A 20,490-nucleotide genomic window follows, 5' to 3' on the forward strand; every position below is an offset into this window, starting at 1 on the left:
CATAGAATATAATCTGAACATATTTCCTCATTTTTAAGATGGGGATACTAATATATATTTCATGGAATTGTTTTCAGACTTTGAGAATTTATAAAGAATCTAACAGCTTAGCACGTAACAGCTCCCAGGACATAAGAGGCTGCTTTCTTACTCTCTTTTTCTTTCCCCTTATCAACATGGCATTAAATGAGAATATTCATATTTGCTTATGCTTTCTGAAAATCATGATGTGATTTTGGGCTTAGATTTGACTAAAACTCTGCTTACACTTTGAAAAGTGCCTGGTAACTTAGATGGATATGTGGTCTTTTAGATAAAGTTTTAAATAATTAGAACTTTGGATAGCTGTGTTGGAACTGACAACTGATACAGAAATGTTTATATTCTTTGAGTCTTAAAATACAAAGCTCATTTTAATGTATTTTTTAAAATCATCCCCATATTATACATTTGTCAATTTGCTATTTGAAAATTTTCCTCCATTCTACCCCCACAGCTTGTGGGACTGTCAAAAACTAAAATAGAATTTTAAAAAACACAAAGAAAAAGAGATGACTACTCATTTCCTTCTTAGTTCATTCTAGGAGTATTATGGTGCCCCTACTGTGATGCTATGCATTGCTCAAAGATGTGGGCATATATCAGTGACCCACAGAGGTAATAGTCTAGACTGGAAAGACAAACATAAGTAGATAATAGAATATAACACATTAAAAGGTAGCATGTTATATGGAAAAAAAAAAGCAAGACATGTAAGATTGGAAGTTTAGGGGCAAAAGAAAGGTGAAAATTTAAATGAGTTGGTCAAGGTAGGTGTCAGGGAGCAAAGACTTGAAGACATGAGATAAAGCCATAGATTTTGAAGGCAGGGTCACCTTATCGAATAGGGCATAGCAGGCACCATTCTAAGGAACCACCATACTTTTGGTGACATTCAACAACATTGTACTTCTGGCTATTTATCTGAAGTATAGAAAAAAAAATTGAAAACTTATATGTACTCCAATGTTTATTGTAACACTATTTACAATAGCCAAATTATGAATGCAACCTAAGTGCCCACTGGCAAATGAAGGATAAAGAAAGTGCGGTATTTATATACATATACATACATATATGCACACAGTAGAATAGAACTCAGCTACATTTTAAAAAGTTGAAACCTTGCCATTTATGACAACATGGATGGACCTTGAGGGGATTATGCTAAGTGAAATTAGTCAGACGGAGAAAGACAAATACCATTGTGATTTCAAGTGTGGAGAGATAAGGAATCAAAGCAAATGAGCATACAAAACAAAACAAAAACATACCCCTAGGTTCTGACAAAAATCACTCTGGTGACCAAAGAGGAATGCAATGGGGGTGAGCAGAATAGGTATAGGGGTCAACTGTATGGTGGTAGATAGAAACTAGCTCTTTGGTGGGGTAGAGGGTGTGACGTGATGTACACAGATGTCAAGGTGAAAAGCTATAGTCCTGAAATTTATAGAATAAGGTAAAGCAATGCTACTGTGATTGAAGAAAAAACAATCAGCCAAATGTACAGATTTATTGATGACTGACCATAAATAAATGGTACATGAAGAAGCTACACAGCTGGTGGGAGTGCAAACTGGTCCAACCACTATGGAAAGCTGTGTGGAGGTACCTCAGATGATTAAAAATAGAGCTACCATATGACCCAGCAATTCCCACTCCTAGGGATCTACCCAAAGAACACAAAAACATTGATTCAAAAGAATACCTGAACCCCTATGTTTACTGCAGCACTATTTATAATAGATAAAACCTGGAAACAACCCAAATGCCCAAAAATAGATGACTAGATCAAGAAGCTGTGGTGTACATATATATATATATATATATATATATATATATACACACACACACACACACACACACACACACACACACACACGGAACACTATTCAGCAATCAAAAAAGATAAATGGAGCTAGAAGGAATTATGCTCAGTGAAATAAGTCAGAAGCAGGAAAATACAGGGGAACCAAACAAGATATCAGGGAAAAAAATAATACAAAACACAACAAAACAAAAACAAGCATACAGTTATGAACCAGGGACATCCTGCAGGGGAAGGCTGGGGAGAGGGATCAGAAGGAGGGAGGGAGAAGCACAGGGGACTGTGGTGATAGTACACGGGTACCTTGGTGAAGGAAATTCTATGGGACTACACCTGAGGGAAAAAATAGCAAACATTGTTTAAAAATGAACAATGATGTAAAATATATATAAATTTAAAAAATTTTTAAAAAGAAGCTATTTAGTATCTTTCTTGTACCCACTTCTCTAATTTCCTATTTTATTGTCCAAACATCTCCTAGATGTTTATAACAATTATGATATCGTTTCCATTGTGACTGGGTGCACATTAATTTCCAATTGTAATGTTATGCATTTAAAGTCCTCATCTTATTTACCTTTTGTAGACTTTTCTTTTGAAGCAGTACCCAGAAAATAAAGGTGCTTAGTTTTAAAAAGAAGATGACAAACTCAATGTAGAGTTGTTTTTGTTAAGCTCCATGTTACCAAACCAGAGCAAATAATTTTGACATTCTCAGAAATGGAAGTTTAGGGGCCTCCCTGGTGGTACAGGGGTTAAAGACAGCACTAGCAAGCTACTGCCAGACACTGCAACATGAGTTTGACCCTGGCTGGTCAAGGAGCAACCCACATAGCACTGCAGACCTCTCCTGTCTTGCCTGCTGCTCCCCTCAGCAGTATATTTCAGTAGATCTGCCTGTTCTGCCCTCTGCTCTCTCAGGTGAATCATCTCATCTCCACACCTCTGGTCTACACCTCAGTTCTTGTATGCATAAATTAATAAATCTTAAAAAAGAGAAATGGAACCTTAAACTAGACAAATAGGAATCATTTTCTCAGTAATAATTAGGTAATGTGCCTGAGAGATTGCTGCCTCCCCTAAAGAAAAGTAACTATGCAATGGCCAACCCGCTTTTTTGCCAGTATAACCTGCTTTTTGCTAGTATAATAAGTCCTTTTCCCCATTCCTTTCAGTCCATAAAAGTTGTTCTTTCTTTGCAGTTTCTTGGAGCGCCTTTCTATTTGCTAGATTTGATGGTGCCCAACTTGAAGCAATATTTGCTCAAATAAACTAAAAATTTTTAAGATGCCTCAGTTACCTTTTAACAATAGTAAACATTGGTTAATTGAATTAAATTTGAAGAAGAAATATGTACACTTAAGCTGTTATTCAGAGCATAAGAAATTTATCGCAGTTATAGGGAGCAGCATGCATAAATGTATATAGTGATGGCTTAGAGATACAAAGTAGTTAATATATTTTTCACACAATCTATGATTCACCAATTTTTGGGATATGTATTATTTATAGATTTGTCACACTCAGAAGATCAGGAGAGAAAGTTAGGGTGAGAGACTTGAAGGAGAAAAGAGAAGGACAGGGCTAAAATTGTGGATGTTATTGGCATATGGATTCGTACCTCTCCACTGAACTCAAAGGACACTCCATTCTGGAGAGTTATTTGTAACTCTGGATGGGTCAGATAATTGCCTGTTAAATAGTGAATGAAAATTGTCAGGGGGTGACTGAAAATGCAAATCATTTACATTCCTCAGGAGAATTTGCAAAGTAGTTCAACAGCTCAAAGTAGTTTAAAGGAAAGTGGGTTGAAGGGTCATTGAAGAGAGATGCAACTGATAAAGGTTGATTGGAATTTCTTGTCATATTAGCCAGTTAATGATGTATTAAAATTATCCTGTAGGCTCTTTCATTATACCTAATGTTCATAATTTAACTCTTTTTAAGTTTGAAAGTCCTAGATTAATTTTTCAAATTCAAAGGTGAATTATTTAAATAGAGGAAGGAGAGTACTACTTAGACCTACATAAAAGAGGAAAAGAAATCTACATTATACTTAAACTGTAGTCTTCCCAGTCTTACAGATATCAACTAACTCAGCTATCAAGCATAAAATTGGGTTGAGAAGAGTAAGAGGGGCTTTATCATTTTATGTTGCCATTTTCTTGAACAGTCTATGTACCTAAGGGGAGCAGAAAATTTTGCAAAGTATAGAAATAAAGATTTCAAAAGACATTTAAGATTTCACTATATTTAACAATACATATCTCATTTTGTATACTGGACAGAAAATTAAACTTGAGAGACTGCATCAAAAAGAAGATTCTAAAAGAGAAAATATCTTACTGTAAAGGTTGTAGGAAATAAAATATTTAGTTTAGATTAGGAAAAATAAAATTGTTCAATTGTTCTTTAATTAAAATCAATTTAATAAAAAAAGCATGATGGAATAAGATTTTTATAAATATTCTTCTAAAATAAGTTTTTAATACCACTGCTTATAGAGTTAGTTTGTAATTGTCACAAACTTTAAGGAGTGGCTGAAGGAATCACTATATTTAATTTTGAAGTAACACATAGGTAGCAAACACCCCTGAAAATATCACTTGGAGAAAGGAATGTTTTTTCAAGAGCACAGTGAAAAGTTAGCACCTGCTGAGTGGGAAAAATTCGTCACAGAAATTTTTTTTTGTTTTACTCTCTAAGTAAAAAGGTCTAACTTTCAGCTTCTTCCTTCAGCTTATTGCTTGGAAAGGAAAATAGAGACCCCAAAGAAACTGCAAATTTGTGGGCCTCCCTGATGGCCCAAGGGGTTAAGCACTGCACTATGAAGCAATCTGCAGCCTCTGCAGCACCAGTTCCATCCCTGGCCAGCCAGGTAGCAACACAAATAGCTCAGCAGATCTCTCCTGACTTGCCCACTGCTCCCCTCAGCAGAGTATTTCAGTCAGTCTGCCTGTTCTGTTCCCCACTCTGCCCCTGGGGAACATCTTTAAAAATGTTCCCCACTCTGTCCCTAGGGAACATCTTTAAAAAAAAGAAACTGCAAATTTGTGAGGATAATTTCAGCAGTGCATCCTGAAAAGGCAGCCAAACATAAGATTGCTCACCAGAGTTCTTGGGTTTTAGTGTCAATAAGAATCCGACATTGGGCCTCCCTGGTGGCACAGCGGTTGAGCTCTGGGCTGCGAAGCTGCCCTCAGCCTGCGAAGCTGCAGCACCGATTCGATCCCCGGCTGCCAGTGAGGGTCCCACATGGCGTGCAGACCTCTCCTGCCGCCTGCTGCTCCCCTCAGCAGTGAACTTTGATCCTTCTGCCTATTCTGTTCCCCGTTCTGGTTCTGGTGAATTCTCTCACCCTCCTGCGCTTCTGACTGTACCCAGTACTTGTATAAATAAACAAATAAATCTTAAAAAAAAAAAAAAAAAAAAAAAAAGGGCCTCCCTGGTGGCGCAGTGGTTGAGCGCTGGGTTGTGAAGCTGCCCGCAGCCTCAGCGGCGCCGGTTCGATCCCCGACTGCTCCCCGGCCACCGAAGGAGGGTCCCACATGGTGCGCAGACCTCTCCTGCCGCCCGCTGCTCCCCTCAGCAGTGTACTTCGGTCCTTCTGCCTGCTCTGCTCCCTGCTCTGGCTCTGGTGAATTCTCTCACCCTCCCGTGCTTCTGACTGTACCCAGTGCATGTACAAACAAACAAATAAATAAATAAATATACATGCCTCTTTAAAAAAAAAAAAAAAAGAATCCAACATTGAACACTTATTAAAATTCTGGCTCCAGGTGAATCCCATTATAGTTCCCTCTTTTATCGATCCAGCAGATCAGAGACATGTACAGTAATTTGCATTTTTTTTAACAAACACACATGATTCTGATAAGATGGTGATAAATCCCACACAATGGGAAAACTAGCCCCTATCTGATATTTCCATAACTCATAAGAATAAGAAGTTGTAAGTATAATTAGTCTATTGTATGTTTGAAATGTTAAGCCAGGATTTTAAAAAAATATATTTTCCTTGGAATAGTTCTAGAATGTTTCGTGATTGATGCTTCAAAATAAGGATTCTATGGTGAGGTATGTTTTAAAAAATGCTGCATTCCAAATCTTCTTTTCTGAAAATTTGATTCACAAGTCCTTTCACACATTAAATTAAAAAAAAGGTTCTTCGATTTAAAATCATGTTTTAGATTTTAATAGTTAAACTTCTTTACAAGGGATTTTTCCCCCCTATTAAGGGGGGAATTTAGTAACATTTCCCCAGGAGTGTTCTTCAATAACCCTTACTTGGGTTGGGTTCAGTTAAAATTCTCTTCTGTTATGCTGAAAATAGATTTTAAAATTATAGCACTAAAATGTGTCAAAGATAAACAAAGCCAAATATTAGTTAAAATGGCAAGGACAGAGTTTAATCATTAATACCTTTTTGCAATAGGGAAGAGTCCAGGATGAACTGAACTCAACTTTGATTTCTACAGGGGTGACTTGGTGTTTTCAAGGGACAATGAGAGGGTCAATGAAAGCTCGGTGGAGTCCTAGAATTAAAAATTTTCAAAAAGAAGAAAGAAAGGAGGCTAGTCCATGTGAAACTCATCTGGGTTTGCTAATTGGTGCTTATTGCCAGTTAGGGCTGCTCCCCAACCATGGAGGCTGGGAAACTGCAGCCCCTCTTCACAAATAGAGTGGAGCAAAGAGTAAATCTTTTAAAAGCCTTGAGTTTTCTCAGGTGAGTATTTCAGCAGGTTGGGGTAGAAGGAAGGTTTATCCTAAGGATGTGTCTTTTTTGCCCTATTGGAAGCTATGTTTTGTTTGTGCATGTCTTTATAGGCTAAGATTGCAGTCTGGTGGAGAAGATGGCTTGGAGGAACCTAACTAGAGTTGCATCAGTGAGGAAATCTTTGTCAGAAGTCTGTGATGAGCAAAGAGAACCATTTGGAACTCAAACCCAAATCAAAAAGTTTCTTTAATCTCCCCCATCAAAAGGGAGTAGAAAAAATTCTCCCCACTCCATTATTTTGGTGCACCACAGAATGTAAAAACAGAGAGAAAACTGTTAATACAACAAAACAACAGAGTCAAGAAAACAGCAGCAGAAGCTATTTGTAGATTATGAACATTAATATTTAGTACTACTTTGAGCAAACACTATTACTAGTGTGTAATCAAAACTTTCATTATTGATGCTCATGTTCCCTTGACATCTACGCACCTGGGTAAGATTTAGCTCCTGCCACTTCAAAATTTTGGAAAGCATCATGACTTCTATCAGCCTTTACTTTTTTAAAAGATTTATTTATGCATACAAGAACTGGGGTACAGGCCAGAGTTGCGGGGTAGATTAAAGGATTCACCAAAGAGAATGGGGAGCAGAACAGGCAGATCAACTGAAATGTACTGCTGAGGGGAGCAATGGGCACACCAGGAGCGGTCTGGGGTACCAGGGTTGCTCCCTGGCTGGCCGGGGATCGAACTTGTGCTGAAGTGGCTGGCAATAGCTTGATAGCACTCTTTAACCCCTGTGCCACCAAGGAGGCCCTCTGATCAGCCTTTAATTAAAGCATTGAACACACTCAAATCAGCAATGTAAAAAAGCCCAGCTCTATATATGAATAATTATATGTGATGTTATATATGCTGTATAGAAATCAATAACACCTAGTGCTTTAATCGTCATTAAAAATTAACTCTTCTCCATCAGCCTGACAAGAATCCATCTTTGCATATGTCAATAGGAACCATGGGAAGCTTCTTTCTCTCTTTTTACCTTATCCCTCAGTACCGTGGCAGACCTTGCCAGGGTTGAAGCACAGGGAATGAGGAAGGCAGGAAAAGATACATACTTTCTTACTTGAGTGTAGAGGCAGGAAGGCCTAGTGCAGGGTCTCTGTGATTCAAGCAGATGGGGTAAAGGAGAGTCCTGGAGCCCTCGGTGGCTTTTGCAGGCTAATATTGAGTTTATCAGGTACATGACAGGCAGGGGTACCAGGGGGCTGGGAGGCTGGCAGGTCTCCCAGCCCCCAGCAGGTCTTCACTCTTTCTGGGCTCTCCAGCGTTCTCTCGTGGCCTTTACTCTACTGTTCGGCTCTTTCGCTCCCTCGCTCTGCTGGCGGCCCTGTGACGCTGCCCTTATAAGCCCAGTCTCTCAGTCCAGGTGAATCCCATCTACCTATGCCCCTATGCCCACACCCTACTCCAGGTGCCCGCCATCAGGCATGCATTCAGGACCGCAGGGATCTATCATCAATCCTAATGGCGGGGGGTAGTGGGGGCAGAAATGCCTGATATTTTACTTACCCTACACTGAGGAACATACCATATATTATATGCACACTTTTTGATCCAAGTTAATGTTTAAAAATGCCTCATTGCCTTGTGGGTGTGTAGAGTAAGGAAAAAGTATGAAGAATGAACGGAAGCCGAGAGAAGAAAAAGAGAAGCAGAGAGAACGCCGGAGAGCCCAGATAGAGTGAGGATTTGCTGGGGGCTGGGAGGACTGCCAGCCCCCTGGCCTCCCAGCACCCCTGCCTGCCGTAAATCTAAATAAAAGACCTGCAAAAGCCACTGAGGACTCTGACTCCTCCTTTATCTGGTCTGCTGAATCAGAAAACTTGCTCCGAGTCCATTCCTGCCCCTGCAGGGTGCTTTCTCAATTTCTTTTTTTTTTTTAAGATTTATTTATTTATGCATACAAGAACTGGGGTACAGACAAGAGATGGGGGTGTGAGAGGATTCACCAGAGACAGAGCGGGGAGCAGAACAGGCAGACTGACTGAAATACACTGCTGAGGGGAGCAGCAGGAAAGGCAGGAGAGATCTACTGTGCCATGTGGGTTGCTCCCTGGCTGGGGATCGAACTCGTGCTGCAGTAGCTGTGGACAGCTTCATAGGTTGCGTCTTAACACCTTGCGTCACCAAGGAGGCCCAGCTTTCTCCATTTCTTGAAGACACCAGGTCACATCTCTCTGACTGGGGTTTTCAGGCACTCCACAATGCATTCTCTCCCTTCGGTCTTACTAATTAATGTTTTCAGTCTCCCTGCCCCTCGACAAGTTACTCTATTGCAACCCCATTGACCTCTCACGTGATGCTCATGGCTAAAAATCAAAATCACTCCAGTCTTAGTTTCTCTCCACTTGGCCAGTCAGGTTTAGATAAGTATTTACTCATCCTTTGCCTTGCTTGATAAGATCTGGAAGTAGAGACAGATTTAAAAACAACTGTTTCTCTACTGCCAAAGTAGTTTGTTGGTTTTTTCTATCCTCTAGATTTCCTGGGCACATGATTACTGGTCAGTTGTGTCTGCTGTTTCCCTAATAAGTTCTCCAAGAGTACTGCAGAAGCACTTTTTTTCTGAACCCAATATAAAGTAGGTGGCTACCTCCTTCCCTGATGAGTAGATGACAAAATTGAAACCATTGGGTGTGCATTCTTTTAAGTAAGATTGTTATTTTTTTTTAAAGGGATGTGGACCTCCCTATGGCACAGGGGTTAAAGTCTCAATCCCTGGCCAGGGAGCTAACACACATGGCACAGCAGACCTCTCCTGTCTCGCCTGCTGCCCTCCTCAGCAGTGTATTTCAGTAGATCCACCGGTTCTGCACCCTACTCTGTCTTGGTGAATCCTCTCACCCCCTGCACCTCTAGCCAGCACCCCAGTTCTTGTATACATAAATAAATCTTTAAAAAATTAAAAAGGGATGTTTTTACCATAATTCAAACAAAAAAATACTTTCTTAGTATGTCTATCCCATGTAACATAACAAAAATTATTCCAAAAAAATATTCAAATGTAGTTGGGCACCCTTGTACTTTCATCTGCTAATTCTGACCATCCATATCCCAGAAACCTCTTTTCGGATCTTTGTTTCCCACATGCACACTCTAATATGTGTATTTTTTATCCTCTTAAAATGGGTAACAAAGACTAAAACTGTGAAACTCATACTCTGGATCTCTCAACTTACTTTAATTGAGCACCTTACTATTGAAGTTTGTGTCTTTTGGCATATTAGTTGAAATTAGTGGCATCATTTATTAGCAGGTGACATTGTACAGAGTTTTTGAGATGGCAAAACCTTATAGGAGTACTCTGGATATTTTTAATTGAACTTACAACGTTCACTCACAGATACTGTTTGAAACAGTTACAAGGGCTCTGACACAAATAATTAGTGTCAAAGTAACCACAGCCTACTGTAAAGGCTAGCATAGCAAAAAACAAAGAAAATAAGAACATGTTAAAATTTAAAAAGATCATGATTATAAAGCACAATATAGAATTATTTTTGTTAGCTTTGTAATAAGAACATTGAACAGTTAGAATTTTTGCACATTATATTAAAATAAATTTATTTTAGGGCCTCTCTGGTGGCGCAGGTTGAGCACCACACTGTGAAGCTGTCCACAGCCTCTGCAGTGTGGGTTCGATCCCGGACGGCGAGAATCCCACATGGCGCAGCAGACCTTTCCTGTCTCACCCGCTGTTCTCCTCAGCAGTGTGTTTCAGTCAGTCTGCCTGTTCTGTTTCCTGCTCTGTCTCTGGTGAATCCTCTCACCCTCCCGTGCATATGGCCTGTACCCCAGTTCTTGTATAAATAAATAAATCTTAAAAAAAATTATTTTATATTCATTATTGTCAGTTATATCTAATATATCCTTTCTGGTGTTTTCTTAAAGAATCACATTAACTCTTGAAGATATGAAAGATCTATAACAACCTGGACATAGAAGTTTATACTTTACATACTATGTAGTATTATATGGATTCATTTCTGTTGGTGAGGTTTCAAGATTAAGGAACTCCAATACCAAATTGATGTAACTCTCAGAAAAGATCTGACTCACTGAATGAATTCTAACTTTGTAAGAAAACAAGATTCTTTGGGGTAATTATGAAAAAATGGTGATCCATAATACAGTTCATTTACTGTATTTGCCAGTTCTCTGAACGTTGCTATTAGCAAATGTGACTGATGGGTCATAGGCAAATGCATATGGAATACTATTAATATTGCCAAATTCTAATTTTAAAGCTCTAGAAATGTATAAATGTCTGCTTCCCCAATCTTACAATGCTGTAAGCTTACAGCTTTTGGAGTTGTGTCAATCTGGCAATTTCTTCATTTACTTTTGTATATTTATGCTTACATTACTTTATCTTTTTCTATTTTAAATGTGCTCTTCTTTAAGATCTTCTAGCATATTTTTCTCATTTCTAATTTCTGAATGTTAGTTTTATATATTGCCATTTTACTAAATTCACAGTACTTTTCCTTAGGACTTTTCCAGATATTCCATTGTAATAGAAATTTTGACTCTTCTATAGGTTCATACCTACTCAGATCTACAATTCTTAAATATTTTAAAATATTTTTTCTAATTATACTAGCTAATATCTTTAGTTCACTATTACGTAGAAGTACATGTGGTGAGTAAATTTGAATTTTTTTTAGTAAAACAGTCCTTAATATTTCTCTATTAGTAAGATTTTTGCTTTTGATGTGAGACAGATATTAAGAAAGGATCTATTGTGATTTTATCATGTTTTTATCAAAGATGATTTTGTTGCATTTTTTCAGAGGTTAGTTTGCAAGATTATATGATGCTTAACTAATATGCATGCCTAATGCATAATACTATACATAACTAATATATGTAGAAATTTTCTACTTAATCATAGTATATTTTTCTTTTAATATACTTTTTATTAAAAAGTACACAAAGTATAAGCCTCAGCTCAAGGAATCTTCACAAACATACTTGCATAACAATTACAAATTAAGGAAAAAATCATTATAAAATACTAGAAACCCCCTCATAGCACCTTCTAGTGACTACTAATCCTCAATAAAATAATCAATATCCTTCCTGCCAGCATCATGAATAAATAAATTTTTCCTTATGCCCTCATTACCTCTAGATGCATATAACTTGAACCATGAAGAGCACTGTTCTCACTTCTAACCTACACTGTCAAAACCAGTAACCACTAGCTATATTTAGTTATTTAAATTTAAATTTTTTATAATTAAATCCAAATAAACTCACAAGAATAAAACTAATAGAAGCAAAATCAGGAATAAATAGTAAGGACAAAACCCAATAATAACATTGTTAATTAAATAACTGGTTGTTTGTGAAAAGTAATGAATTAGATAAATCATTGTCTAATCAATTCAAAAGAAAAAAAAAGAGAAAAAAACAATACAAATACTTCACAATAGAAATAATAATAGGGAAAAAAAGAAATAATGAGAGAAAAGAAACACAAGTTCAGAGAAAAATAAAAGAATCATTAATTACTACTTTGCCTTATTTTTGTAATTAAACTTCAGTATGTAGCTGGATAGAGGAGCACTCTAGAATTTAAATTGCCAATATTAGAATTATATGGAAATAGAAAATATGAAATTTGTAAAATCTTTCTCAAGCTAATTAAAACATTAACTGAAACCACAGCACAGAAGTCACAATTTTATTCAGTTTGGAAAAGAAAGGAAATTGTATACTTAGTTTCTTCTTAAATAGAAAGTCTTCTTAAGGATATTCTCTATTTTGATTATAAATATAATAAACCAGTTATGATAGACTCATTAAAATTAAAAACAATCACAAAGAAAAAGTGAATGTGTATGAAAAATAAGATATCTTTCTATTTAAGTTGTTTTTGTTTTGATATACTCTATTTTGTGACATCATTAAGACTCGGTCCGTGTCTAAAGTGACTTTTTAAAAATTATAACAGCGATATGATATTCTACTTTCTAATTGCAAACAATTCATGGTAATAACATTTGTATGTGATCCTTTACCGAAGGCTGTAATTACTGTAAGACTTGATTTCCTTCTTATTATAATACATGGCAGTAGTTTGAGTATGACAGCTATAGGAAATCTAATTTTACCACTTGTAGCTAGTTAAATAGTGGCCCCCAAAGATAAATTCTAACATTCACAAGCAGTATATATGAAGTTATTTGGATAAAGGGTCCCTATGGCTGTAATTAAATTGAAGATTCTGAGGTAAGACCATCCTGAATTATTTGGGTGGACCCTAAATTCAAAGACAATTATCCTTATGAGACTTGGAAGAAGCAGTGAAAGATTCTCTCCTACCTACTTTGGAAGGAGCACAGGCTCACCAATACATTAATTTTGGACTTCCGGACTCCAGAATTACATAAGAATAAATTACTGTTGGGCCTCCCCTGGTGGCGCGGCAGTTGAAGCTGGGCTGCGAAGTTGCCTGCAGCCTCTGCAGCACCGGCTTGATCCCCGGCCACCAGCGAGGGTCCCACATGGTGCGACAGACCTCTCCTGCCACGCCAGCTGCTCCCCTCAGCAGTGTATTTCTTCATCAGTCTGCCTGTTTTGCTCCCCACTCTGGCTCTGGTGAATTCTCTCACCCTCCCACGCTTCTGACTGTACCCAGTGCTTGTATAAATAAATAAATAAACCTTAAAAAAAAAGAATTAATTAAGGTTATTTTTTTTTCTTTTTTTTTATAAATTTTATTGTTATATTCCCCATACAATTGCCGCCCCCCATTCTGACCCCAATCCCTCCCCTCCCGCCCCCGCCCCCGCCCCCTAAAAGTGTCTCTGGTTCATAGTTTTTTGTTGATTTTGATTTTCACTTTCTTATAGTTTTTCATTTTCCTGGTCCATTATTTAAGTTTTCTAGATTCCTGCTATGAGTGAGACCATCCGGTATTTTTCTTTTTCTTTTTGGCTTATTTCGCTGAGCATGATCCCTTCCAGAGCCATCCATGTTGCAGCAAATTGCATGTGTTTATCTTTTTTGAATGCTGAGTAATATTCCATGGTATATATGTACCACATCTTCTTGATCCAGTCATCTATTTTTGGGCATTTGGGTTGTTTCCAAAGCTTAGCTATTGTAAACAGTGCTGCTATAAACATAGGGGTGCAGGTGCTCTTTGGAATGGATGTTTCCTCCCAACTTTGTCCCGAACCTCTTCTAGTAATCAATATTCTGTAGTCATTTCTTAAATTTATTTTGATTTAGTTCTATCTGTTCCTTGTTTTGTTTCTCTATATTTCAAATGTGATGAAATAATCAGGTGTTTATCTTTGTATTTCTTAGTGGAAGTGTGTTTGATAAAAATAGTCATTCTAGCAGATGAATTTTACAACAAATACAAAGCTTGTATCTTCTGCAAGTAAAATGAATTTAAAATCATTATCAATATGGGGGCTGTAACAGAACTTTGTATAAAGCTGAAAATTTCAATGAATCTAGAAGAACAACTTGCCTCATGTGAAAAAACAGCAAGAAAACTTGCCCGACTTTCCCTAAGATGATTTATTTGCTAACATCATTTGATGGTTTGAATTTATACTACCTGGTTCATTTGAGAAATATCAAATGGAAAAATTAAAGGTGGTTGAACTCAGTTGGGCCCTAAAGTAACTAACAGTAAGAAATGAAAATTTTCTTTAAAAAATAACTTCCGGGCCTCCCCGGTGGCGCAGTGTTTGAGCGCTGGGTTGTGAAGCTGCCCGCAGCCTCTGCAGCGCTGGTTAGATCCCCCGGCCACCGGGGGAGGGTCCTACATGGCACACAGACGCCCGCTGCTCCCCTCAGCAGTGTACTTCGTCAGTCTGCCTGCTCTGCTCCCGCTCTGGCGAATTCTCTCACCCTCCCACGCTTCTGGCTGTACCAAGTGCTTGTGTAAATAAATAAATAAATCTTTAAAAAATAATAATAATAATTAGTTCTGGGTCTCCCTGGTGGCACAGCAGTTGAGTGCTGGGCTGCAAGGCTGCCTGCAGCCTCTGCAGCGGTGGTTCACTCCCCAGCCACTGGTGACAGTTCCACATGGTGTGCGGACCTTTCCTGTGCGCCCACTGCTCCCCTCAGCAGTGTACTTTGTCAGTCTGCCTGTTCTGCTCCCCACTCTGGCTCTGGTGTATTCTCTCACCCTTCCGCGCTTCTGACTATACCAGTGTTTGTATAAATAAATAAATAAATCTTAAAAAAATAAATAAATAAAAATAAAAAATAACTTCCAATATTCTCTGAGGTAAAGCTCTAAACATTTCACAGTGTATAATAATAAAACAATAAGCCACTGAGGAAATGTAAGTTGAGTACAACATAATACTGCACAACCAGGTAAATAATTAAAATTTGAGATTGACAAATATGTCATTTTTAGCAAATAAATTTGAATATGTATGTATAATAATGTATGTATAATATACCCACTATACTGAAAATGTGGAGTAAGCAGAACATTGATGGCACACAATAGTACAATTATTTTGGTGAAATGTTTTGCAAATAGTATAAAGCTGATATAAACTTGCCATAATGCCAAGTAATCATGCTCTAAGGCAATTAACTAAGTGTAACACAAATACACACACACACAACACACACACAACACTTAAAATAGGAATGTTACAGCAACTTTGTTTATATTAGTCAAAACCAGGGAAAAATCCAAATTGAGTGGGAAATGGATAAACAGATTGTTGTTTGTCAACAATTAAAAGGAACAAACTATTAATACAAACAAAACATGGACTATATAAATATTAAGGTACCCAGGTATTTATTCTTAGTAAATATGGAGAGGCTTAAAACAGACAGCAAATTTTGGGTTCACCTGGAAAAGATGCCAAAGTATATTTTTACATTTAAAAAATAATATAAATAAGCAGTTTGTTGAACAATACACTCATTGTGTCATTTTTTATTTTAAAGAATACTCCAAATACAAGTAGAAAGATGGATCAAGAAATGGGTAAATGATGAATGGATAAGGGAGAGAAAGAGAAAATGTTTAAGAATAATGCAGATAAAAGTCTGGAAAAATAAGTACCAAACTCTTAATAGGGAATGTCTACTCTTGTAATGGGGTTGCTTAGGATTGCTGAAGGAGAATATGAGAAGAAAATATTCACTGTTAAAATTATAATGAAAAAGCCTTCTGGAACATTGTGGAGAAAAAAAACTGACAGTGTGTAGAGAAGGTAGTTCTGTAATTTTCAATCCGAGATGTTTTCTTACCTCCTCTTTCTGAGAATTAGCAAGCAGAGCAGTAAGTGTCAGATACTTGATTTCCTTTGGTGGGAAACCTGAGTTTAGAGTCTGGCAGACTGGCAATAGGGCTGATAAAGTCAAGAAACATAAGGCCTACAACGTGGACAACATGATCAACATGGCAAAGATTCAGAAGATATTGTAGCTAGTTAAAGAATGCCCAGTCATTAGAAAAACCATGTACATCAGAAAAACAGAGGACTTAAGAAAGACAAAGGACATAGCAGAGAATGCCATCAAAACACCCTATGACTGGACTAGGTACATCATGCCATTGGGGATGCTAGATAGTAAACCCTTAAGTTAGTTCAGTGTATAAAAATCATCACACATTCTCTCAGGAATCATGGTTACTTTAACATTCAAACAAATGTTACATTGATACATGAAAAGTAAAAATGGAAAAATATTAGGTACAGAAGATGCCTGATAAAAGTTAACACTCACACATTATAAAAACTCTAAGGTAACTAGTAATACAAAAGAAATTGAATCTGATAAAGGATATCTACCAAAAACCTATAGCTAACAACAAAGTCCAATTGAAAGACTGAACTTTTTTCTCTAAAATCAAAAACAAGGCTAAAATGTCTATCCTTGACACTGCTATTCAACATTGTACTAAATGGTCTAGCCAGAATACTATGGCAAGGGGAAAAAATTAAAGATATCGTAACTGGAAAGGAAGAGATAAAACTGTATTAGCAGATGACATTATCATATAAATTTTAATGACTATAAAAAAACAATTGAAATAATTAAAGAATTATGTAAGGTCACAGATACTAGGTCCATATAGAAAATTTAAAAGCATTTCTATATACTGCAATGAACTGCTAAAATAGAAATTCTAATTGTGGGATCTTGAGCAAATATTTAACTTTCCTGAGTACAAGTTTCCTGACCAATGAAATGAAGGACTTAAAGAAAATTATCTCTAAGACTCCTTTATGCTTTAATTGTTACTGTTTCACTATTTTATAACTTTGTGAGGTCAGAGATTCTGTTGGCTCTAGGACTGAGTGATTCTTCCCATCTGAGAATAGCCATCATGATAAGGAGCATCCAACCAGAAGCTGTTATGTATGCTAACTGAACATGAATGGCTCTGTCGTAGGCACTATGAGGGGAGACTATTGGATTATTTCCTCCTGGAGACAGAGTCAGAGACAGAAATCAAACTGGATTGTAATTATTTTCTATTTCCAATGGCAAGGAGGCAGAAGCACAATTTCTTGAAATTATGGAGAGCAAAGTCCTTTAGCTATAATAACTTCAAATCACAGAATAATTAACCTAATTAATATGTAACTGCCTTTAAATATATCTGAGATTTGCATTCTTAATTATTCTTTTGGCAACAGGCAATAAAAAAGATTGGGCATGTGAGATTTACAAAATGATTTCAGTTGGAATATGTATTTCAACAAAGTTAGCTGGGCTTGATATTACTCCTGGGAGGCAGTTCAAAATTAAACTTTATTTGATTAACACAAATACATTTGTGCATACATGCAGTCTCAAGGTCAAATTCCTGCTTCACACTGCATCTTTTCTTTTAAGGCCTTCAGCTGATTGGATAAGGCATAACTACATTTTGGAAAGAAATTTGCGTTATCCAAAGTCTACTGATTTAAATGTTAAGTTGACCATGAGTTTCTTCTTGTACTCAAAGATATTATCTCTCAGATTTTTGGTATCTATGTGTTTGAGGTTTTGGTTTTGTGTTGTTTTAACTGCTCCTTTTGAGAAGTCAATCGTCTTCATGTCACTCTATGAAGATACTACCTCCTGAAACAATCCCACCCCGGTTACCTTTATAATTTTCTTCTACTATTTGGTTTCATGCAGTTTCACTATAATGTATCTGAGTATAATTTTATTTATTCTACTTAGCATTTATTGGTCTTTAATCTATAGTTTAATATCATTTAATATTTCTAAAAAGTTTAGCTATTAAGCCTTCAAGTAATGCCTCTTCCAAGATTTCTCACTCCTTCTATTTAGCATCATATTTAATTTATTAGACCTTCTCAACCTATTCACTCATTGCCTTGTATGTTTTCCTGTATTTTTTACTTCCTCTGGCTGCACTCCGTGTAATTTCTATGCTCTATCTTCCTTAAATTTATTCTTTAGCTATGTCTAATCTGCCTATAATCATATATTATATTTAATTCTGAGAATTAAAATTTCATTTATAAATATTCTATTTACTAATCTTTTAAATCTACTGTGTCACTTTTCAGTTTACTGGTTCCAAAAATATCTGCAAACTCATCTCTTTTTTACTATCATAGCATAGTTGCTTTGTAGCATCATTCTGACAGTTACAAAACCTAATATTTTTCTGGAGGTGATCTGATATTGAATTTTCTTTTACTTAGTGCTGGGTATGTTATCTGCAAAAAAAAAAAAAAATCTGTAGGCATAATCTGCGACCTTCACTAAAGACACCTTGCCCTAGAGAGACATTACATTTGCCTCTGTGAGGTTCTAGGAGACATTGCACTAATCAGAGGCCTATTTAGAACAGATTTAAGGCTTGAAGTTTACTGGGCTATAAAGAAGACAGTAATTTGTGTTATAATTCCATAAGAAACCTGATCTACTTCAGGTCAACTTTCATCTAGAATATGTTGCTCTTGGAATCACATCTTATTGTGTGTAAAGTTTCCTCCAAGACTTATTACTACCAGGCCTGGGTTTTGATTTTTCTCCTACTTGTTTCCCAGAGCTATCATACTAAATCTAGGAGAAATATAAATTCAAGTCAAGAGCAGTTTTCATGTTTCTTTATATCTCTTCCATGCATATAAAAATATTTTATTCAGGGTTTTACTGATAAGTTAGTTCTCACATGAGGATTAGTCAAATAACCTAGACTAATATCCTTTCTAGAAGCTAAATTTGAGATTTTCCAATTATTCTATAAAGCATACAACCCTTGAGCAAAACCTCCTACTTACCAAATTTTAAAATATTAACAACTATGAAAATAAATATTTTAGCTAAAATCTCCTTAATTGTATTCTACAGAATGGCAATATATGTAAGTAAGGTGAAAGAAAAATGAGGAACTGCTTTATGATCAAATAAATTTAGCAAATGAAACAGACTTTGTTTTTTTATGAAATTTATCTCTGAGCTTTGTCTAACATGAGTACTTATGTAAGAAGAGGTATATATATATATATACATATATATATATGTATATATATATATATATATATTTCTGTGCTTTTTGAAATTATTTTAACACACGCAAAAAAAATCTTTTATATTGTAGTATCTCTAAGGATTTGTGTTCCACAGCATGAACATTAGGAAAAGTGCTAAAAATTAGTAGCCAAACATTTTGGAAAATGTGGCCATATGTTTATGATAACTTATTTTTTACTGAAGTTTATATATCTAGTATTGACAATTTTCAACCATAAAATAGTACTTTCACCTTTTATATGAGCATTTATTATCTTTCTATAAATTTCAAAATACTATTTGCTAAATGTTCAGAAGGCTGATAATAACTTCATTGTTCTATTGACTCTGGACACTGTTTTCAGACTGATATTAAAAGACTATAAGAAATCTTGAATAGAGGGCCTCCCCAGTGGCGCAGCAGTTGAGCGCTGGGTTGCGAAGCTGCCCGCAGCCTCTGCGGCGCCAGTTCGATCCCCAGCTGCTCCCCGGCCACCAGAGGAGGGTCCCACATGGCGCGCAGACCTCTCCTGCCGCCCGCTGCTCCCCTCAGCAGTGTACTTCGGTCCTTCTGCCTGCTCTGCTCCCCACTCTGGCTCTGGTGAATTCTCTCACCCTCCCGCACTTCTGACTGTACCCAGTGCATGTATAAACAAACAAAAAAACAAACAAATAAATAAATAAAACATGCCTCTATAAAAAAAAAAAAATCTTGAATAGATATAATTTTCAGATGAATATATTCATCTTAATGACCTTAATATTAAGGGTCACTTAATGATTCCTAATGAGTCCCTATAGATTCCATCAGGATCTCTATTTCTGTATTCAGTTGTCTCATAGGTGATAGTAACATACAAATATGAGCCGTAGGTAGGAAAACTGTGAGTTAATTCTGAGTTTAGGGAAGGTAAGGGGATTTAAAAAAAAAAATCAGTGAGAGCTTTTGTAAGTTGAATTCTAAATAAACTTTGTGAACCATTTGGATTGAAAATGTGGCTCACTCTACTCTGTTGTTTCCAGAATTAGCCCCAAGATATCTCACTAGCACTACTTGACACTGTGTTAAACATCACTATAAATTTCTGCTTTCATAGAGTTTTAGCTTTAATTAGTTTTCATGGCATAGCATTCCTTACAGAAAGAATGTTACTGTGGTTGGGATTATGGATTGATTTTTCAAGTAACAATGAAGGTTACTAGCAAAACACCATCCAGGCTCACATCATCTCCTCCCATACTCCTAATTCAGAACATCAAATGAGTTTAACTTCCCCATCTCATTTGCAATTATTTTCTTAAATTGCATTACATTAAAAGAAAAAAAAACTATCTATTCATATTTCTCTTGC

At 36.5% G+C, this 20,490-nt stretch overlaps 1 long non-coding RNA gene across 2 annotated transcripts in view; it reads right to left on the bottom strand.

Annotated features, from left to right (window-relative positions):
* Positions 1–20,490, bottom strand: part of LOC119255803 (uncharacterized) — a 236,550-nt gene that overhangs the window by 16,489 nt on the left and 199,571 nt on the right. The gene's annotated exons all lie outside the window — the stretch shown is intronic.

Source organism: Talpa occidentalis, unplaced genomic scaffold (genome assembly GCF_014898055.3).
Source record: "Talpa occidentalis isolate TD23 unplaced genomic scaffold, MPIMG_talOcc4v2.1 talOcc4.3, whole genome shotgun sequence".
Classification (NCBI taxonomy): domain Eukaryota; kingdom Metazoa; phylum Chordata; class Mammalia; order Eulipotyphla; family Talpidae; genus Talpa; species Talpa occidentalis.